General features: G+C 36.3%; 1 protein-coding gene across 1 annotated transcript in view; it reads left to right on the top strand.

The window, feature by feature from the left end:
• Window positions 1-24,486, top strand: part of kcnh3 (potassium voltage-gated channel, subfamily H (eag-related), member 3) — a 125,049-nt gene that overhangs the window by 40,373 nt on the left and 60,190 nt on the right. The window lies entirely within an intron of this gene.

Below are 24,486 nucleotides of genomic sequence, written 5' to 3'. Positions count from 1 at the left end.
AACCCAAATTTATTCAGACACCTTTCATTTCATTTCATTTCATTTCATTAATACAGTCAGTTTTCATTAAAACAATGTTTCATTAAAACATTTCATTCATTAATACAGTTTATTCAGTATAGTTTTAAAAAAATGGTAATAAAATATGATCTCAGAGTTTTTTTTTTTTTAAATAATCTTAATTATGTCAGATAACACTTAAGCAAAACATGGTCAGGTCAAAGTGTCTAAATAATTTTGGTCCCAAATTTTTATCAATTTTACTAGTCCACTGTATGAAGAATTTTTGGGTATAATAAGTAAAAGTTTATTTTGCTATCCTCACTTACATAAATGAACTATAGTGTCCTGCACCCACTAGTAAAAATATATCAAAAATATAAAAAATGTCTGGATAATTTTTGGTCTGACTGTATGTATATGTGTATGTATATATATATATATATATATATATATAAGTTTTATAATTTTATATTCAAACTAAAAACTAAAATCATTTTAAATGCTACAAGTGAATTTAGGCATCACAACTTTACAATGTTTAGAATGAAAAATGAATATTCATTTTGAGATTGGCTAAAGATTACAATTAACAGTGTTATTAAATGAATGTTAATTTTAAGTGAGTGTTACATTACTTCAAACGTAATCTAAATGTAAAATAGGGGAAATAAGCATGCACAACTACATACCTGAATAGACATATATCCAATATAATAAAAAAAAACCTCCATTATTGACCAGTAACTGATAGAACAAATATATATATATATATATATCATGCATCCCCAAAAATGTATTTGGCTAGATCTGATCATTTGATTTGGTATTGGAAGAATTTGATGAGAAATCATTGAATTCTCTGTGTTTGAGACCTCTGACTTGTGATTGCAGATTTGACCAATCTAAGAACAGTATGAAGCATTGTTAATATCTCTAATATCTCTGGAGTAAACATTTAAAAAAATATACTGGTGCCTTACTCAGAAGAAACATCTGAGAATTAGGAGAATTAAATAGAAGTCTCTATTTGCTCTCATTTAATCTCATAGTTGTCTAAGAAAAACTTGTTTGTGTTTTTTTTTTTCTTTTTAAATTGATAGTTCTGTTGCATCACTTAAACTTCTGCCCTTTTCTTGCCGCTGTCTGCTTCAAATGTCCTTGTGTCCTGTTCCCATTAATTACCTGTGTCAGATGTTCTGTCACTTAACTCACTGCACTATTGATTTTCTGTACCTCAGCAGTTAGTACTACCACTGTACAGTCTCATTCTCATAAATATTCATCCATGCACTTTCAACACAGTCCAGACGGGCCTCTGCATCCCTTTAGCCAATTAGCTGACAGCTATTGGCCAAAATATGAGTGTCTCCAAGAAACATGTAGATTGAGAAGAATTTACAGTATGGAGACTGACAGATCATGAGTTTAGAGGCTCTAACGAGAGATGATGCATCTGGGAAAGAGGAAAAATAAACTACAGCACAGGCCAAGGATATTGATTGAATGACAGGAGCTGTGTGGTTGTTCATTACTCTTCCTGATGTGTTCTATTCAATCAGGATGGTGCGGCGTTCCATAAATTATTTGTTGATTGGCACTTTTCTTTTGAGAATTCCGAGAGTGACGGCCTACTGATTCCCTGGAGATTTATATGTTTGTTATTTTCATCAGAATTGAGAACATTTGAGGATTAGCCTAACTTCATGCTTAGCTACAAGCACAGAATGTCTGACACACTCAATTCCCAGTGACGAAGAGGGTCTCTATCAACCAAACAGACCAGATGGTCACATGACACATTTAAGTAAATAAATAAACATATCAAAGCAATGACAATCTCATTAAAAAAAACTCATAAAATATGGCAGAAACATCTAGGTAGTTACACTTTTGTGCTTTAGTTGGCTTTATCAAACCCATGCAATATGTCACCTTAATACCCATAATTCCTCTGTGGGGTTTTGTCACTTGAACATTCAACACATTGACAACCTTACCACTCCTTACCCATCACTTAAAGGCACACACAACATGTTTATGTTTAAACTTAATAAAACACAAGCTCACCTTCCCCCAACCCAATTACCAGTCCAATATTATACTTCACACCGTGTCTGGGGACTTGGAGAACGATATTAGTCTGCCAGCTCACTCCACAGGGTTTTAAATTACATTCCACCTGTCACCTGTTCCTGGCAGCTGAGGGCCACAATGTGAGGGCAAACAAAGTGGCATGAACCAGCAGGTAGCCGGGAACAGACCTACAATAGAGGCAAAGGGCACCACTCACATCCTGCTCTTTCTGAGCTGTTTTGTTAAGTTTGGCCATACCAGGCATGAAGGTATTTATAATTTATTTCTTTGCAGAAATTTGTCTCAGTAGTGCTCCACTTCAGGCCTAAGTCGCATTCAATTTCAGACACCTGTTTTATTTGCTGGTGTTTTTTGTATTTTATTTTATTTTATTTTATTATTTTATTTTTTATTATTTTATTTTATCTTATCTTATCATTTTTATTATTTTATTTTATTATTTTATTTTTCATGGTCATTTTTCCCTTCTGATCTTCTTCCTTATTTCTCTACAAGCCACTTGAGCAGATGTCTGTGAATGCAGACAGGACAAGTCCTCTTTGCTGATTTCTTTGATGTCTCTCTCTCTTTGTGTCTTTCTTCCACTTACTTGTCTCATGTTTCTTTATATTTCTGGCTTTGTATAATTGAATTGCCCAACTACAACAATCGACACTCTTAGACCATTCTCAACCCCTTTTTATTGCAAGGGATTGTCTAAAAACAGAAATTAATAGAAAAAGATGTTTTACAGGAGTGTATCTGATGTTAATGTCACTTGACTGAAGGGCAGGGTATCAAGACATGCCCAAACCAGATGTCTAAACAATTTGTAGAGTATTTTTACTCTTTGTTTAATTCTGCTACTTTTACTATGCCACCTCCACCTCCAAGGTGCTACAGATAACGTTGTAGTTAGGGAATAATCTCTGTTAAATACAACTTAAGCTCTACTAACAGCAACTATGCCATCATATCAGTTACCTCAGAAAATAATTTTTACCCAGTTTGTAACAGCAAACACGATTTTTTATTTTATTTTTACATATTTACAGCACTTGCAATGAAAGTCTATGAGACAATACTATAGTTCAAAAAAAAAAAAAAAAAAAAAAATGCAGTTCCATCAAAATTAAATTATTAAATTACATGTTTGCATAAGAGTAGTGTCATAAAAGCGCTTACTAACATTGTCTATACAAAGTTTAATAAAATTGTTACATTTATAACCATGTAAACCTGGTACTTTGGGCATGATATGCTTAAGAACATGATAACTATTCATAAATCACTTTGTAATTGAGCAAATCCCATTGGAATTACCTTGGTAATATAAAACTAGAACTTCCATCACCTAGAAAAGTATTTTTGCCTCAAAATGTAATGCAGGCATACTTTAGAAAAAATACAAGATTTGAATATGCTTTTAAACTTCCTATGTTCAGCCCCTAGACTTATTCAAAATTATTTTCTGTGGTAACCAACAACATGCCACATAGGCCTCCCAAAGAGTCTTCATTTGTTCCATCACAACAGTAAATTTTATTTTAAAATATATTAATATATGTATGCAGTGGTGCTGATCTGTAATGAGCAGATTTCACTGAGAGGCCTCTTGTCAAAGCAGATATAATTGACCTGTGATTGGTCCCTGTATCCATGTCACGGCAACTCGCACTGAGGCCTCTCCACTAAATCATTTTAATTAAGAACCTTTACAAAATTAAATGCCTGGGAAGATTCGGGTGACGGGTCTCTCTCTTTATCACACATTTCATGAATGATAAGTGCAGGTGTTGAAGAGTTCTAGCAATGTGATTCTCTCATTGTCACAAGAGCTGATTTCGTCTGACGATACATAAAAGGTCCCACCGCATGTCAGTGTCTCTTCACGCCGTTCTGCATTCGTTATTCGTCCCCCCAAGGTAAAAGCCAGTGTCTCATTCCACAATGACAAGCGTTAATTCAATTGGCTGACACATTAAGGTTATATATTTTGTCACCATCCATCTTGTGTTAATCTGACGAAGACGGATTATTGATATGCATCCTTCCAGGATCAAATAGTATGTAGTATTAAAACATAATGGAACATTTCCTTCTCTATACAAAAAGACCATCTATTGAAATATTTAAATAAATATTAGCCTTTTGTGGTTTAATAATTGCAAAGAATAACATTTGGATTTTAATTTGATTAATTATGCAGCCCTAGGTTAATGCCAAATATATTGGACCTGACAGCACCAGAAACCCATAAATGACTGCAGAAAAGCACTGTTTCAAATAGCAGCAGAAACAGACCATTTAGTTTTTAGGGTAAAAAAAAAAAAAAAGATCATTATCTGACTAATGAAATTATTACTCCAATGTGTTATCTGACATTTTCATTTTATAATTTAACAGAAACTTATGTGGATGTATCGGGGTCTCCACAGAAAATTTGACTAAAAAACCATGAATGTGTGGATGGCGCACACTTTTTTGAGTCTTTTTTTTATAACTTCAGAGAGGGAGTTATGCGATATGAAAATACAGAATAAATAAATAAATAGTTTTTTTTTTTTTTTTTTGTCTTTAAAAAGATAGTTAATCCATAAAAAAAAAATGGTAAAAATGAATAAATAAAATGTACTCACCCTCATGAGTTTCTGTTCTTTCTTCTGTGGAACACGAAAGAAGATATTCTGAGAAATGTCTCAGTGTTTTTGTTTCTATACAGTGAAACCCCAGTGTTGTTTTGGTCCCTTTGACTTCAATTGTATGGATGTAATCATTTGAAACATTCTTTAAAATACCATCCTTTGTGTTCTTCAGAAGAAAGAAAGTCATACAGGTTTGAAATGACACGAGGGTGAGTAAATAATGACAGCCGTGGCTCATCTGTAAAATATTCATCCAAACATAGACCTCTATATACACTGAATTAATAATAAATTATAAATGTGTTCAGCACTCTGCAACAAATATATTTTGGATTGTAATAATTAGACTATTTTACGCCATAAAGTGAGCAGGATATTAAAATGTAGCACATTCAGCATGCATGAATCATGATAGACCCCGTCCACAAGGAGACGAGTTTAGGTGTATATGCAAAAATTTTGTATCGGATAGGCGTTTCGTCCAGACGAATCTGGCGTTTTCAGAAGGTGAATCCAATAATTTTTGAAACCGGGTCCCAGAGTGGATAAATCTGAAAATGGCGCCCTTGCGTTTTGGTGTGTACAGCCTATCCGTATATTTTGTGAAACGATGATGTCATCACCCCACGTGTCGACCTTAGTCAGACACCGCTAACAGCACAAAACAGCAACAACAACAACAATAGCAGACTCTAGATGCTTGTGTTCGTGCTGCAGAAGCTAATGAGCCAAAATAAAGCATTATTTCTAAGCTTTACTAAAGTTTGTATACAGCGCGCAAGGTTTATGCGCATGCTCCAAGTCTTATTCTGTTTTAAGTGTATCTCTGTGGCAGAATTACAGCGCCACATACTGGTCTGGCATGTATACTACATCGTTTTGAGCCGGTTTCAGCGGTTTCGTGTGTACGCAGATATTTCTTGAGACGAGGGGAAAAAAAAGATCGGATAGGGAAAGATCTGGCTTCGTGTGGACGGTGCCAGGGCAGCTGGTCTCAGAGCCCTCCCCAGGCTCCGCATTTAGGAGATATAAACATTCAAAACTTACAGTCTCTCACTTCCTTCATGACATTACATCACACTTCAGTTTCTCGTCAAATCTTCTGTCCAATCAAATGCTCTCTAGAATCTGAAGTCCTGCCTCCTCCTACACTCTTACAGACGCTGAAGCTTCGGCTGAAATCGGTCATTTGCGCACACATTTACTAGTTTCTACATGGTGAATGGCACATAGTGCACTATATAGAATGATTCAGACAGTGTAAATATGCTTTCCTTTGACGCGAATGAAGTCCGTTTTCGCGTTAGTGTCACATGAACCTGCCGCAACGCGAGCAGTCTGCTCCGGTCCAGAGACACGAGAGCACAGAGCGGATCATATGCGCGAGTCGGCACAGACCACAAAAGGTATCGGACCCATTTGAATTCTGCACAGAATGCTGTATATAAGCGATATAAAGGACATTATGAGGAGAAACAGTTAGAGATTAGAAGGAAACAGAGGTTTTACTGAGTCTAACGGCTATGGCGAGCTGTAACATAAACGAAACGCTATTGGCTATTTAAAAAAAGGGGTGGGGCTGTTCGATATATCGCCCTGTCTTCCTGTTTCAGTTGAAATTACGTCAACACACTGAATAATGCTGCGCATTCCAACACTCTTCAGTGGACCTTTAAGGCAATTCTAAGATGGCATTCTATGCGTTTGTCTTGTGTGTCAATCATCATTAGAGTGCCACCCTCAGGCTGAATAACGCAAGGACATTCAAATTCTGCCAAAAGTGTGTCTGATGTGTTCAGCGATTAGGATATAAAGATTACAAAATGTTTGTCATAAACTAGCACTAAGACCCAGAATCTGCCCTACCTAAATTTATGGCCAGGAGCTGCTACTGCTGTAAGCACATATCTAAAACAATATTATGGTTGTCTAGGGTGCATTTGGTCCACAATAGGTTCAGAATAAGAAAGTTATTTTACTTTATGTAATGTTTGTTTATTGGTGATTTCACCAGTAGGCAGCTCACTCAAGGGATGCTTCTCTGATTGACTCTTTATGGCAGTTACAATTCCCATGCAGTTTCAAGGGCTGTTCATTTTGGTGTGATTTTCATTATCTGTGCCTCTTTACCACCTCTTACTCTCTCACACTCTCTGCCTCTATTCACTAAATTGCAATAATGTTCACCCTTGTGCTCTTAATTAATTTACGCAGAATCAAAACAATGTGCCTCTGATATCCTTTGCTCTGATCTTAATCACATCAGGGATTAATATATCCTATTTTTATGCCTGAATGAAACAAATCTAAATCGTTAAGTCAGTGTTAATCAAATCGCGCCTTTTGAGACCATCTTTTAATATACATGGAAAGATGAAATGTTAAATTGTTAGGTGTCTTGGGGTGACGAAATGCGGGGATAATCTGAATTTAATCCTATTAGCTATTATATTCGATTATTAATTGTAAAAGAATAACTTCGTTAAAAAAATAACTTTGTTAAAGACAAACTAAAGTCTTATGGAAACTGGAGGACAGCTAGAAATTGACAGTGACATTATGACATTATCCGCACTGATTAAAGTGGCCACTGCATGAAAAAAAAATGACACTTGGTGACCCAAGTATGTGAGCGCTGTCTTATCTGACTGGAATAACACACAAACTAAAGACAACACTGTTACCTTGGCTACCTCTTGCTGTAATACTACAAGTTAATGATCAACGTGGTTTTAGTGCTTGTGGACGTCCTAATGACCAATTAATGCTGTATTAAAGGGCTAGAGGGTGTGTTTACTAGATGTCTGTGTGTGTATGTGTGTGTGAGTAATTGGATGTGAAGGAAGGCTATTAAAATCAAACGTATAAAACACACCTTTCAGAGATGTGCGGTGCGGTCAGTTCAGCAAGTACAACTTCTGCTTCTAATCTTTGGTCATTTGAAATTCTCTGCCTTTGTAAGATTACTGCACTTACATGTACTTACTAGGGGAATGATCCAGCTTGAGGGTTAGTCAGAATAGATATTCCAAAAATAGGGGTTTTTAGGCAGGGGAATCCTGCTCAAAAGACCAGCATGCATACCATGGTGGTCTAAAGTGGTTTGTACTGATTAGTCCATGTTTGATGCTGCTTGACAAGCATATCCACATTGTTTACCTGTTCACATGGTTGTTCTGCCAATTAATCTTTTTAACTTGTATTTCAAATAACATTTTCTTAATCAGTCTTGTAATCATTTACAGTACATGCACACCATTTTCCATTTAAGGAGGCCTTTACTCTGAAATAGTGTTTTCCATAGTCCAAAGAGTATAAACAGCTACTGGAATACACTGCATTATTAATAATTTAATCAAATCTTTCATTTATATTCAAGTCTTAGTAGACAAGAAGGTGAAGGATGAATTGCAAAGGTCACCTTTGTGAATATCAGGCTGCTTTCGCTTGTATTGATTTATGCTCTTTTTTTTTTTAAGCTCCTCCTCACAACAAAAATGTGTCCTTGGTATCTTACCGTACAGTTGCCTGTTATGTTGCACAGTAGGTTTCAGACGTGCAGATATAAATAAATATTTTGGATATAATGCTAAGATATTATAAATAAATAAATACAATGGACATTTAAAATAAGGTGTTTACATGATGTATACATAATTAGAATATTAATTCAGATTTGTATTGTATCTGAATGTTCTTGTGCATGGTCACTCCATTCATTCATTCATTCATTCATTCATTCAGTCAGTCAGTCAGTCAGTCAGTCAGTCAGTCAGTAACTCAGTTATTTGCATCTCTAAACAAAGTCAGCTCATATTGACATACGGGTGCTTGAGCAAAAAACATGTTTGTTGGTGTGCATACAGTAAGAACATTTTCATTGCAGTTTCTGCCTTTATAAATTCTCGATTTGTTCAATCGTTTAACACAGGATCAAATTCATTGAAATTTAACGTCAAATCTCATTTTAGTACACTGCAAACAATTTTCTCCATCAGTATTTAAGTATTAAAGACATATTTTCTTGATAATTTTAAATATAAACGTTTTTCCCCCTTGGCAAATAATCTTTTGTTGTTTTATGTATATATTTCTCACATTACTTTGATTTTTATGTTTAAAAAAAAACTTGATTAAATATACAATATATTCTCAAAAAAGTTGAGTAAATATAATCTCAAGCAATATTTTTACTTAAGACAAAAGAGATTAATTAAACGTTTTTTTTTTTTTTTTTTTGCAGTACAGCCAAAGCACAACATACAGCACAGCTATTGATCTCCTCAGCAGGTGACACCAAGCAAAATATTGAAAATATATTTTACTTCAAATTTACAGTAAAATTGTGTAATAGTGGCAATAAAGTCAGATAACGACGTTCCCTAACGCTCTGACAAGTAGTAGACACACTGACATTTTAATGATTGCACAATTTTGGCATCAAACTTGCACCCTTAAATGACAATAACCAATTCTCTCTGCCACGCATGAATAGCCTCATATAACTAACATCATCTCACAAAGATCCCTTACAGCATCCTTGAAAAGAGAGTGGCGTGAGAGGCCATTCATTTGGAGACTAACAAGAAGCGACTCGTCATCATGAATGCACGCTTCACTCAGAACACCTCAGAAGGACATGAATAGAAAGAATAGCCCATGAGCTAGTCCAGTCGAGTGCTCTAGACATGGATTGTAACTATTATTACTGGTCCAAAAATGGCCAGCTCTTCCAGGGGGAAGTGAAGAGAGGTCAAAAACTACGAAGGAGGTACAAACTAAAAAACAATGAGGGGTTAATGGAGTATGTGAAAGGCAACAAAGACAGGTGTTAAAGCAGCATTGAGTCGACTGTCTAAATGGATATTAGCATAAAAGCAGAGACCATGTTTGAGAATGTTTTTAGAAATGGTTATAGAGCTACATATGCTAAATATCAACCTAGGCTTATTGGAATAATGTGTCTCGACCTAGATTTTTGCAAAACTCCAAAATGTACCTATACATACGATTCATTGCAGTTTCCAGCTAAAATGAATAACAGAGGCAGTAAAACACCAAAAACTTCTATTCCTTTTCATAGATTCAGGTAGATTATAAGTTAATAAAGACTTATTTCCTTGCACAATTCATTGTTATGACCTAAAAACACTTTTACCATAGTGTATGATTTGTAAATTAATGCATTTTGATGTTTGCATTACACAACAAGCTCAAAAGCGCTGCTGATTTGTCACGTATCAACCAGTTTAGCTGTAGTGGTCAGTTTAGTGGAAAGTGGAAATAGTTGCCTTGAATCATTTTTAAGACACTTGCCAGGTCATGTAATTAACACTTTGCCATGTTTTACCTTCTCTCTCCGACCCATTATCTCAGTTTTCCAGGAAATACCAGCTTGAGGTTATTGTTCCACGTCTCCCGCCGGCACCCTGCACCCGCCAAGAAGAAACCAGTCGGAGACGGAGGCTTTATTGCCTGTCCGTTCTTTTGTTTGCTTCTTTCACATGAACAAAACCGTAATTCTCGTTAACTAAGACAACAACTTGAATGTTATCACATCAGGGTAATTCTACGAACAATCACACAGTCTAATAATAAATAAAGAATATTCACATGATGAATAATATCAGTGTTTGTTCCTCCTTATCTTGCCTATTAGTCAGTTCAGAGTATTGTGCTGTTTTTCTAGTGCTAATAATACAAAAAAAAAAAAAAAAAAAGAAGAAGTGTGAATCTGATCTGTGATCAGCTTGCAGTGTTTTACCCCTAGCAGTTTGCAGACAAAACAACTCTGCTGTGGTTAAAAATAGGATGTACATGAAGTACATTTTTAGTACTGCTTTTTTTGTGTAATTTCATAACACTTAGGCTTGTTAAAGCTCACTGCAGGTTGGAAATGCTTTGGAAATTGCCTGTACATAAATATATGGACACAATACAGGGCAGAATATAAACTTATTATTTATACTTAGATATGTTTTTGGATCCTTTTATAAGATCCTGTATAGGAACATGTTTCTTCAGGCATGGTATTTTGAATTAAATCTGGATTTTGATTGATTGATTGATAAATAAACAAATTGATTAGTCAATATTGTTTTTAAAAATATTTTAATAAAGAAAAGTTTTATATTTTATTTTGTGTTTTTATATTTTATTTCCCCCTTTTTACACAACAATGAAACATTGCTAAAAAATGAATATAAAAATATTTACCAGTTGTAATGTTAACCCACATGGTGTATTGTATGCGTGCATCTATGAAGTGCACATGAGAGATGATGCCGTCTCAGAGACAGTCTGTACCTGTTTCATTCAGGCCCCACCCTCCTTCCTCTCACCATGGTAACCAAGAAAAACAGAATGGGTACCTGTCGCTTGGCAACATGGCCTGGTATCTCCAAGCCACAAGCTGCTGGAACAGAAAGCAGATTAACAGAGAAAGTGTGATAGCTGCCAACAAGCAGCGACATTAACACTCAATGCATGTGGGTGTCTGTGTGTGAACATGTGGGCATTCGAGATACTCAGTCACAAACACACAGGCGCACTTACACACGCTGTTAAGTAACAGTAGTCGCTTATGTGTAAAGTGAATTTGCACTTTTTTTTTTAAATATATACCTCAGTCGAACCCTTCAGCCTGTCTCTAAGTGGTGCTTTTCAGTCTCTATGATCAGATTCATACTAAATGCATTAGTTTCCATTTCAGGTTGCCTTGAGGTGACTGCCACATGAGATACGGCTAGTGTTTGATTTATGAGCCTTGTGTCTGAATAAACATAGTGGACGGGACGTTTGATTATACTTGCTGGACCTAGATGTTTTACAAGTCAAATGGATACCTCATCTGATGGGGAAAGAAGAGCTAGTTTCCAGCTGTTCTAGGAATGTTAGCTTACAATTTTAATGACTTAAAGTTTTTATTTACTATTTTTTCTCAAGAAAAATCATATGATCTTAAAATAGAATTTCCAACTTTCAACACATCAAGTGAAACCCTCAGACTATCCCCATCGACTCTCTCCCCTTCAAATTAGTTTCAGAATGACTGATTGTTTTCTGCTTTTTCCTAAATACACCAAATGATGTGCTGTCGCCTCCGGTCCTCATATGGTTCATATTTCTTGCACTTGATTGATGTTACTTCACATTGTTGTTCTTGTAGTGATGACTAATCTTTGCTATTGACTTGAATTTCATTATTAATAGGCCTCTTCTATACTAGTTGCTTAAGGCAGCTCATTGACAGTTTGGACACAGGACACTTTTGTTTAGTGTCATCAGCCATTTATAAGGGATTGTATTTGTTGAGATAGCCTTTAACTTTTGGATTAAAAGTTTAAACACTTCTTCCAGTCATTGAGATAAACAGCCATATCTGTAAATACAAGATCAGTAGGTATGGGAGATATCACTTATTGTATTTTCAATCAGATAAAGTGAGAGAAAGGAGAAATGATTCCTTCCTATCGTACCATATCATAACCATTCACTAACAAAATTATTATTTTTTTAATCCCAAATAAGAAAGAATCATTCTAATATGCTGATTTGATGCTCAAGAAACATTTCTTTTTATTATTAATGTTGAAAATAGTTGTGCCGCTTAATTATTTTTTGGAAACCATGATTCATTTTCTTTTACGATTCTTTGATGAATGGAAAGTTCAAAAGAACTTTTTTTTTTTTTTTTTTTAATTATAATTGTCTTTACTGACACTTTTGATTAATTGAATGCTACCTTGCTGATTAAAAGTATTAATTTCTTTTTAAAAAAAATCCCCAAAAGACCCCAAAATTTTGAAATTTTGGCAAGTAAGGGCCAATCCTCACAATATAACATGAGAAAAGCATTACTACTTCAGGATATCACCCAGAACTGATGAACTAATGAGCTAAAATTGACACTGATACATATATATATATATTTATTTATACGGTGTGGCATGTTCTTCCCAGTTACATAACCATTTTTGAGCCAAAGACTAGTAACATACCTTGAAATATATCAAAATACATCTCAAATATATCAAAACACTAAAAAAAACACTGCAAACAATCAGTGGTAGCAGGGATTTGTCACCTCAATTCAATCACACCTCTAATCCCTCAATCTTCAAGGCTATAACAGTGATATTGACATAGTCTTTCAAATGATTGCTTTCAGATACTGGATATGATGCCTTTGTCTTGAGCCATATTAACAATTAAGTTGCCTAATATTCATATTATGTAGATTGAGTAGCTTACTTAAAGAAAACTGTTATTTGCATACAGTATATTATACAGTATATTATTTGGGCTGTTTACCTGAGAATGTTTGTGTGCACATGCACTAAACAGTATGTCAAGCTAGGATGTGTGTGTTTGTGACAGGGAGAGAAAAATATATGCGTATGCTTGTGTTTATCTGCATAATGCATATATGAAATCATTTTACAAATCCTTGTATGTAACTTAGTGGTCTGCAAGACTCAAACAGGCTGCTGTTTAATAGTAATTGCAGAGGAAGCGCAATGCATTTTCATACACGCACATGAAGACTTCTCCCACACAATCCTCTCTCTATTTTCCTTTCATCTCCTATCACATCCCTAATGTCCTGCCAAGCCTTGTCATTTCCATACTGGCTTCCTGTCAATGTGTGTCACTCTTAGTCTTCCCCCACCACGCCATCTGCCAGACATAGTTCCCACTCCTAATCGAAACTGGCGCCCGCTGGAGAAAGATGCACTTAACATTGCCTGTGAGTCAGCATACTGCCCCTAAAGAATGTGTATCGCCCCTCAACATGGCACAGATCTGTAGCTATTTACTGTTGCATCTGCACTTGAAGGTGTTGAAATGATATTAGATTTGCTTCTGTCCCAGTTTAATGGGCAAAGACCACTAAGTAACGCATTCTGTCACTCATAACACCCCTGCAACTGTGAAGCAACCTGTAATAACCACTCAGAACACCATAGCAACACCCTGGCAACCACCCAGGACACCCCAGCATTGTGTCGACATGTTTTGTGCAGGAAAGCACCACTTCAGTTCTTTCAAAATCTGTAAAAATTCTTTTTCATTCACACAAAAGAGCTCTGTGCATGGCTAATGTGAAGCTAGATTGAAGAAAAAGAGATTATCCTCTTTGAAGTGCATTTCAACTTCTACTATTCTCTGAAGACATGATCGGGCCTTGTTACAGCAAGGAGAAGGCAAACAAAAGGGATGATGGGAGATAATGTTTTGGCATTGCATGTTTTCTTCAGGCAGTCACAGCATTTGTGCCTTAAATATATCTTTTGGTTTTCACTCATTCTTTTCTTGTTTTTATTATAGCACTCTCATTTGCAGCGTCCCACATGGGAGAGGACACATTTGAAACGGTTTCCACTTTCTCATTAAATCACGTAACAAACCAGATCTTATTGTTCAATTGGCTTAATCACATTGCGTCCATAATAAATCGAACGCTCTAAGGTCTTTGTGCCATACTGAAGTGTTCTCCTGCTTATTTGTGAGGAGTTTTGTCTGGCTCTCCCTCTCAAGAGTCCTCTTTTCTCTTTTGCTTTGCACACTCTCCCTCTCTCAAACAATTTTCAGTTTGCTCTCACACACCCTCGCACAGCTCGACTTGGCTCCTTCCAGAAATGAGCACTCTATACCCATCCTGTGTTGTGTTTAGACGTCTGTTCATCTTCTCTTTTAAGGGCCTGATGTTGTAACATCATTTAGGCTACTAAATCCCTGATCCATGATGAATCCCTGCTGTAATTCTTTTATACAAACCTTTTTTGTTTTGAACACATATTCAGGCTAACAAGATAACAAATTTGTCAAGTAAAAATGATTGATGTATATACTGAACTGCCTTAATTCTTCTTGGCATAGATTGAACAAAGTGCTGGAAACATTCCTCAGAGATTTTGGTCCATTCTAACATGATAGCAACACGTACTTGCTTCAGATTTTTTCAGCTGCACATTCACTATGCCAATCTCTGTTCCACCCCAAAGGTGCTCTATTGGATTTAAATGGTGACTGTGGAGGCCATTTGAGTTTAGTGAACTTATTGTCATGGTCAAGAAACCAATTTAAGATGATTTAAGCTTTGTGACATGGTGTGTTATCTTGCTGGAAGTAGCCATCAGAAGATGGATACACCGTGCTCATAAAGGGATGGACATGGTCAGCAACAATACTCATGTAGGCTGTGGCATTTAAATGATGCTCAGTTGGTACTAAGGGGCCCAAAGTGTGCCAAGAAAATATCCCCCACACCACCACCAACAACCTGAAATGTTCATACAAGGCAAGATGGATCCATGTTTTCATGTTGTTTTCCCTAAATTCTGACCCTATCATCTGAAGGTCGCAGCAAAAATTGAGACTCATCAGACCAGGCAACGTTTTTCTATTGTCCAATTTTGGTGAGCCTGTGCAAATTGTTGCCTCAGATTCCTGTTCTTAGCTGACAGTACTGGCACCCAGTGTGGTCTTCTGCTGCTGTTGCCCATCTGCTTCAAGGTTTGACGTGTTGTGCATTCAGAGATGTTCTTCTGCATACCTCAGTTGTAACAAGTGGCTATTTGAGTTACTGTTGCCTTTCTATTAGCTCAAACCATTCTTCTCGGACCTTTGGCATCAACAAGGCATTTTTGCCCACAGAACTGCCGCTCACTGAATATTTTCTCTTTTTTGGACCATTATCTGTAAACCCTAGAGATGGTTGTGTATAAAAATCCCAGTAGATCAGCAGTTTCTGAAATACCCAGAGCAGCCTGTCGGGCAACAACAACCATGCCACATTCAAAGTCACTTAAATCACCTTTCTTTTCCATTGTGATGCTCAGTTTGAACTTCAGCATCTTGACCATGTCTACATGCCTAAATGCATTGAGTTGCTGCCATGTGATTGGCTGATCAGATATTTGCGTCGATATTATAATCATTAAATGCAAAATCAATAAATGTGTATATAAATGTGCATACATTGTAATTATTAATGATAAATAATTATTATAAAATATATAAAATCATAATTGAAAAGTATCAGTGCTTCCATACCAATATGTCGCGTCCAGTTGCGACCATTAACTTTTTTTGCTCACCAGCCATAGTTTTCCAAAGTTACTAGCCACTCAGCATTTTCACTGGCCACAATTTTGACATTAATACCATGGGGAACTGCCATATAGATATTTTGGTTTCACTTTATTTTAAGGTGTCAGTATTACAGTGTAATTATACAGTGTAATTATGAGTAATAATAATTAACTACTTGTACTTACTATAGGTTTAGTGTTAGGGTGAGGGTTTGGTTTAGGGTTAATTGCATGTAATTATGCATATTTTCTAGTTATTACTACAGTAACTACATGTAACATGTGTAACAATGACACTGTAAAATAAAGTGTTACCGATATTTTTAATATTATCTCATAATTTGACAGCAGGTATCTTTAAGCTGCTGTCACTTTAAGGCCTGGCGCATGGATCCATTGCGCTTTCGTGCATTTTCGTAACTGTTTACATTCACTTAAAACATAACCGACTGTGTTTACATGAATACTCACCAAGATCAGCGTTTTGACATTATTTTGTGTATATTTGCGTGATAAGCAGCGAAAAAGAAGAGGCGGCTTTACTGTATGTGTGCGCACTTTGGGTGTGAGCACAAAATCTGTGGGAATGAGTAAAATTATGTGCAGTACGTACAATCCCATGCCGAAATTCAAGCGCTGTAACACCTACAATATTCATCCAGAGCAAATGAAATGAGTATGTGAGGGGAGGCGGGTTTGTGTGTCAACTCGCTGTCAGAGAGATGAGAGAGAGAGAGAAAGCGCAGCAGGTATTGCGTATCTATTCTGTGGAAAATGAGTATTGGAAGCGTTTCAGATATTTCAATATCGATATACTGTATATCAAAAAATCTATATTTTTGACAACACTATTTTGCACTTAGTTTATTATTTCAGATGCCTTTTTACAATTGAAAATGTATATATTATATAAAATCCAATACCCCAAAGTGGCTAGTAGGAGTAACTGCATTACACACCACTGCTGAAATCCACCCGCATTTGGCGGGTTGGCGGGTGTTAATGTCAAGCCCTGTTCTTGTCCATCATTTGATGAATCACTGCTGCCGTGGCCAATAGAAAATACATTTTAAAAAGTTTATAGCATGATACTAGCTGCTCCAGACAAATAACGTTGAATTTTGTGAACAAGGTGTATGTATAACGAGCTACATTTACATAAAAAGGAGGTGTTTTTAGACTGAAAAGAATGATAATGACTTCATTTAAATACTCAAATCCACTATTAAGCACCTGGTTAAACTTGATTGCAGGTGGATAATGAATAAGACGGAGGTCAGCTGTTTAGTAAATATGCTCTTGAATATTGTTTGCGTGGTGTGGCTAATGACATTTATGAATAGTAAAAGTTCCTCACTGTGCTGTTGCCTTAAGGATGACAGAATTGAGTTCATTTGTATCAAATTATTAGTCAGTCTGATAATTAATGTTGTTCTCTGTCTCTCGCAAATCCTTACTTACATGCTCATCCTTTAACACCATGGTTTTATTCTCTTCTCACATTTGCTCACTCACAAACTCACAGACTGTTTCTCTCTCTCTCTCTCTCTCTCTCTCTGTCATGTGGGTGTGCTGCTTTTTATGTGTGTTGTATCAAGTGCACCTCTCTCTCTCTTGCTCACTCTCTAGGCTATAATCAGCAGTGTGTGGGGGCCGTCCCCATAGTTCTCCCGGGGCTCTAGGGGCCAGTGACAGAGCTTTGTGTTTTAGAAAGAAAGAGAAGGAACGAGAGAGAGAGACCTGGGCATTCAGCTTGGTAATTATGTTGCCAAAGTGCCACGCAACTTGCTGTGGTACAGCACTAATAAATTGCCTGCTGTCTGCATTTTACTTTTTTCCATGCTCCGCTTTTAGAAAGAGGCGAGGTGGAAAAAAGGCAAAACAACAAGTTGTTTTCCGTTGTTATGGCCCATCGATATTTCAATATCATATGATATATAGGGTGAATTCAGGTTGATTAGGACACTTTTTGCCATTGAGATAACTGCGGAAAAGTGTCCAAATCAACCTGAATTCACCCAAATGCAAACACATAGATAATTGTGAAATGTTATCACAATTTAAAATATCTGTGTTCTATTTTAATATATTTTAAAATGTAATTTATTCCTGCAATGGCAAAACTGAATTTTCAGCATCATTACTCCAATCTTCAGTGTCACATGATCCTTCAGAAATCATTCTAATATGCAGATTTGGTGATCAAGAAACATTTCTTATCAATGTTGAAAACAGCTGTGCTGCTGAATATTTTTGTGGAAACCATGTTACATTTTTTCAGGATTCTTTGATAAAAATAATGTTCAAAAGAATAGCATTTATTTGAAATAGATTTTATAACAGATGTCTTTACTGTCACTTTTGATGTATTAGCTTCTGACCCCAAACCTGTGTATACAAATGTATTTGTAAAAGTAATGGGCCAAACAGATGAATCTGGGGGTGGGGTTAGCATGAGTGCATATTAACATCAGCAAATGGGAGCTACTGGGCTTATAAACCAAGCTTCTTTTCATTTCTATTACTCTGTCTAGCTGTTTTAAACACACGATGGGTTTTCATGTTTTATGGCGACTTTCCATAAAAAATAATGATTTTTATACTGTACAAACTGTTTATTCTAATCCCGTACCTTCTAATCATAGAAAACTTTCTGCAGTTTCACATTTTCAAAAAATATAATTTAGTATGATTTATAAGCTGTTTTCCTCATGGGGACCAAAAAATGTCAAGGACAACGATTTTGTGTATTGCCATTTTTGTGGGGACATTTTGCTCACATAACGTAGGGTATACCTGAACCACACACACACACACACACATCCAAAACACCTACTGTATAGGGTGGCTTGGATTGACTTTTGGTTTGACTAGTACCCCAAACCTACTGAAGCACTGAACCATACCAACCTGACAAGTGAAAAGTTAAGACCACCATATGCAATTGCTCTACAGTTCCAATAACTTGCTCAGCTAAATTCTTTTCAAATGGTTAAGACAGTTGTGGTATTCTGACACATTTTCAGGAATACAACCGTGTATGAAGTAGAGCTTGTGTAGCTAGAAGCATTTGCAAATATTTCAGGCTGTCAGTTGGTTTAAGCTGTTTCTTTCAGAGAGGTTTTGTTAATACAGACAGAGATGTATTATTTATATAATGAATAACATATTACAGACTATGCAAAAATAGGGTTTGAAAATGATATGCCCTGTCCTACAGCTAGTGATAGGTAGAAACCATTCTGGCTGAAAAACATAGCCTCTGTCAAATGCTTCATGCAAATTCCCAGAGGCTGTTACAGCTTAAAAAAACATTTGCGAATAAATAATGATGACAAATATAAGTTCATGTTGATCTCGCATACATATTTATGTGTAAACATATAGAGTAATTCAGTTGTGCACTAAAATATTTTAAGGGATAGAAGATTTAATTGGCTCAATATAAAAACAATAGATGTTTGCCATTGTCCTGCAGAATTCAGCTCCAAACCAATTAAATACACCTGAACCAGCTAAGGTCTTACAGGCAGTTGTGTTAAGGGCAAGTTGGAGCTAAACTCTGCAGGACAGTGGCCCTCCAGGAGCAGGATTGGACACCTCTGGACTAGAGAAACTAAACTAGCTTTTTTGATCGATCTTGTAAACAAAAATTTAATAATATAGTTTGCAAAATAGTTAGCAGTATATGCAACAATAAACATTTGTTGTGTCACATGACCTCGTGTTTCATTCACTGAGCACCATCTAGTTACAGTATCAACTTTTGCAATACCTCATGACCACAAACACTTTCATCTCAAAGTTTAGGGTCAGTAAGATTTTTTTTTTCAAATTAAACTTAACAGTAAAATGGCAAAGTTTTTTTTATCTAAAAATATATAAAATAACCAAGTTACCTAGCATATTTGTTAGTATTGGCAATTAATGAAAAAATGGCCAAAAACTGCAATATTTCCCCACAAAATTAAAAGGAAAAAGAAATTATTTTTTGTATAATGAATGTATTATAATACTGAGAATTACAGTAATGGGAATATAATCGGCCATCACTATATAAGTCGTTATTTTGTTTTTTTGGCGCACCAAAAATATTCTCAATGCTTTGTAATATTAATATTGAACCACTGTACTCACATGAACTGATTTAAATATGTTTTTAGTACATTAATGGATTTTGAGAGAGGAAATGTCATTGCTGGCTATGCAGACCTCACTGAGCCATCGGATTTCAACAAAAATATCTTAATTTGCGTTCCGAAGATTAACGAAGGTCTTACGGGTGTGGAACGGCATGAAGATGAGTAATAAATGGCAGAATTTTAATTTCTGGGTAAACTAACCCTTTAACTCGATTAATCAAAAAAAATTTCTGTGATTAATCACGATTAATCACAATTAAAAACACTTAAGTTTTTATACGTTTTTAATATTTTATTATGTAATAATTTCACAGTTAATCTCCAAATTAAAACAACATAAAGAAACAACAGGAGGACAGTATATTTTAAATACTTGTTTAATGTCATCTTTTTATGAATGAAGGCCAGTATCACTGATACTAATAGCCTACAGCTACTGGTCTCTCGATGAAATAGATTTTTCCCCCACTTTTAAACATGAATTATAGCCATTTAACATTACAGTGTAACTGAAAGCTATATCATTTTTTACATTTATTAGGCTTCAAAAATATAGCTTTAAATTTAAGTGAACAATCCTCACATAAACCCATAATAAATGTCATATTTACCTGTGCCTATCAGATAAATACAGAAATTGAATAAAGTTACCAAACAGTCTGCATTGCATAATTTATAGCCTAAATTAAACATAGATAATCATTATTAAAGCTACAAAAGTTCTTCAGTCAAGAGCAGTGAGTCAATGGCGCGCGTCTTTCTGTGCGTCGTGTGTGTGTGAAGACATTCACAGACAGCGCCTTCTCTTTTTCTCTTTTGGTGCGTTTAAATGGTTTAAAAGCATTTGCATGAATAAGAGCATAAGAGCATATATTGTAATGCTAGCCAAAGTATGACAGAAATAAATGGATGCTGCGTTAATTGCGTTAATATTTTTAACGCGTTAAACTGGAAAAAAATTAATCGCATACGTTAACGCGTTAATGTTGACAGCACTAATATATATATATATATATACACATTCTTTGATATTAGGGATACATTTGACGGCATTTCCCTGTGAGATTCACCCATTAACAATAGTGAGTGATGTGATAGTCAGTGGCAGTCTTAACATGCTAACCTATTCCAAACATAACTCCATCTCTAGCAACCTCATTGCTGCCATACCCACTGCTACTTGTACATGCACTGTGCAACATGAAGGTCTAGTGTCAATTAAATGTGTGTGCTAATGGGAGCAGGTGTAAAAGTTTTGGGAGCTTGTAGTCACACTTGTAAACAGTAGAAGCATGCGAGTAGTGGTAATCAGCTGTGGTATGAGTGCCAGCTGTTCCTGCAAGTTGCTGCCTGACTGAGCAGATCTATTTAGGATTTGTACTTGCCAACTTAAGAGACCGGAAAAGTCCTTTCTGGACAGACCAGGGCAGCTGTCAGAACTATTCATTGGGTGTTCAGAGCAAAACTAGAAATACTTCTCCTTTACAGTTTACACTATAGAAAGATGAAGCTCTGGATTCCACTGGTGGCGGTGAAAATGGCAAGTACTCTGTGTATTATTCTAAATTTGTATTCTTATTCTTTTTGCTGTCAATTACTTGTATACGTATAAGCACATGGCAGGTAATTACAGAGAAACCTGTCCTGTGCGCTGCCAGAAATATTCAAGAGCAATGCCACAGTTTGGAGGACCGTGTGAGAGGTCAAACGTGTGTCCTTCAGTGACAGCTGTACTGGCCAACCTCCCCAAAACATGTGGGTTTATCTAAAATTAACATTCAAACTCCAAATGTGACCCCATGTATTTCTAACCAAACCTAAGCTGGACTTCAAATCTAAGATTCAGGCAGCGGGACACAGTTCATGAGACCACCACTAAGCACCATTTTCTGTAAATAGCAGCAGAATTGAAGTTATACAACATTGATAATACTGTACTAATTCAAATCAGATTCTTAGATTACATTCACATCGCAGTGAATGTGACCCAAATCTGATTTTCTGATCCCACTTGATGCCATTTCTGATTTGATGTTCATATGTGGCTGAAAACCAGACACATGTTTTTTTGTGATGTGACTTCCTGAAAACAGCCAGTTTGGAATTAAATCCACCAGTCTACTTTGTTATTTGCAGTAATTGCACGCTTGATTTACCTTTGGCATCAAGAAGAGCAGGACGGTTACCACATTTATAAAGTCACACAAGCAAGAAAAAGAAGCTGAAAAAAATTAGAACTTTGGCTTGACATGAATGTTGCCAAAGGCGTACTACTGTATACAAGAAAGAATATTTCACCTTGTTCCACAAATGCCAAATTCTAAGCCTTTGCACCTTTGTGAATTTTATAAAGAACACCAACTGAAAAACATGCAAATTAAGATTTCTGTTTTATGACTTGCTGAAATCATTAGCCTTTATGAAAACAGGAAATTATTATTAAGCATATTTATTCATTTAGCATTTGCTGTTGCAGTAATAGTGTGTGCAACTCATATATTTTTTTAAGCTTCGTAGTATAAAAAGGCTTGAATTTCAGTTTCAAAAGGCCTTCATCAAAGTCTTCAAGACTGACACACCACTTTACGCAATATTCTTTTCACAGTTCTTTTGATGGTACATCACTCACTGCATTTCAATGCTGCTCTAGATACAGCAAAGCTGGACTCACGGAATTTTAGTATGTGGAGGAAATATAGGCTTCTGCTCTCCTGCTGCTTCATTTAGTTCAACCAGACTCTAAGATGTCATAATCAATCAAACATCCCCCATCTTCCTACAACCTTCTAGTTATTCAAGCCTGCCTGTTAATTCTACTCTCATTCTTAAATGATATCAAACAGTGTACGCATGGTTTTACATACTTTGCAATGTACAATTGTGATTGTGATAATGCTTTTATACAACAGTTCAATAAACAAGATGTTAATATTAAGTAACTTACATTTTAGACGCTAAACCGAGTCTTTCCGAAAAAAGCCGAGCTCCTGGAGGTGTGCCTGCCGTCAGTGCCGTGGGCGGAGCTAAAGAGTCACGAGCGCGCGCAGCTTTTGCGTAGAGATCGTCTGCTAGCTGCAACATCATTATAAATACAAAGGGAACAAAAACATTTGTGGTGTTTACATTTTATGCACTTGCGCGCCGATTGCCAACAAAAAACAGACATCTGATGCAGCTTTACTCACCACTCGCGATCTGCAAATCCAGCGCCGAACTGGGACTTGTTTACAAAGTAATCATCACCGAAATCCCGGGAACAAACAAACATACACGCACAACTCCGTTGCTGCCCCGGAAAAACAAACTTCATCCACTGTTCCCTTAACGCTGGGTTCTTTGGAAAGCTGAAAAAGGTAACATACTCCTTTGGTGACAGGAGCTGTGTCTCATTTCGGAGGCTGCGTCCTTCGGAGATTGCATTTGAAGGCTGAATGCTTCATCAAGGATGTCATATTTAAGAAAAGTAACCATAATAAAATTGACTGATATTCATTGTGAGGTGTAACATTCTGTCATTTCTTTCTTACGTTGTAATCTAATGCTTATTTTTCTTAAATGAGACTGCCTCGATGATGTATGCAGCCTTCAAAGGGTGCAGCCCCTGATGTGTGTGTGCGCGCTTATCAGAGAGAAGTGCCTATACAAGGAATTCCGATCTCTTTTGACGTCATACAGGCCATGCTTGAAAAAAACTCTCCGAAACCAGAAGTAGTGTATTTGGCACAGAATACTCCGTCATACGTCCAACTCGTGTTTTGAAACTTTGGCCATGTTTAGCATGAGAATGCAACTCTTTAACAGTGTAAATAAGTCAGAATGCATGAAATAGCATAATGGTTGCCGCGCCTGCCGCATGGTCTAAAAGGGTTGTCCCCATTCTCTTAATGAGTAATGGGTGTGTTTTGGGCGTAACGTGCAGTAAACCAGTCAGAGTCTTATCTCCCATTCCCTTTAAAAGCCAGTTGCGCTCGCGCCATGGCGAAATCGCTATTTACATGGCGGAATTTGCAAGTGGAAAAACTGAACGCTTCTCTAGTGAGGAAACAGATCTGCTTGTGTGCGAGGTTAAAGCACATTACTGTCACATTACTATATTACTATCTACGGGAAAAGGTGGATTCCACCAAAGCATTTTTATCTTTATGCACACAATAATACATTTTTTTACATTGTAATCCTTTTATTTTTAATATTTGCCATGTTTGACTGCTGCTGCGTGTCCCTGTGTATGTAATAAGCAGAGTGTTTGCACATTGTGTACCTGCATATAGGCGCATATTACTAACACACCCTTTAAATAACAAAACAAATATTGCGCCATTGACTTTAGACCAGGTTTCAGTTGGTTAATGGCGCAGTCTATTTCAGTTGCCTCAAAATAGCAACGCGCCAACAATGCGCCTGAACACACCTTGTTTTCAGACAAGCACACCCATAAGCACACAAATGGGCGCAAATGCATATGCTATTTAAACAACGTGGCGCTAGACGTGAAAATGATAACTGCGTCGGACTGAAACTAGCAAA

Source organism: Ctenopharyngodon idella, chromosome 9, assembly GCF_019924925.1.
Source record: "Ctenopharyngodon idella isolate HZGC_01 chromosome 9, HZGC01, whole genome shotgun sequence".
Taxonomy (NCBI): domain Eukaryota; kingdom Metazoa; phylum Chordata; class Actinopteri; order Cypriniformes; family Xenocyprididae; genus Ctenopharyngodon; species Ctenopharyngodon idella.
This window is presented reverse-complemented; position numbering and strand designations above follow the sequence as displayed.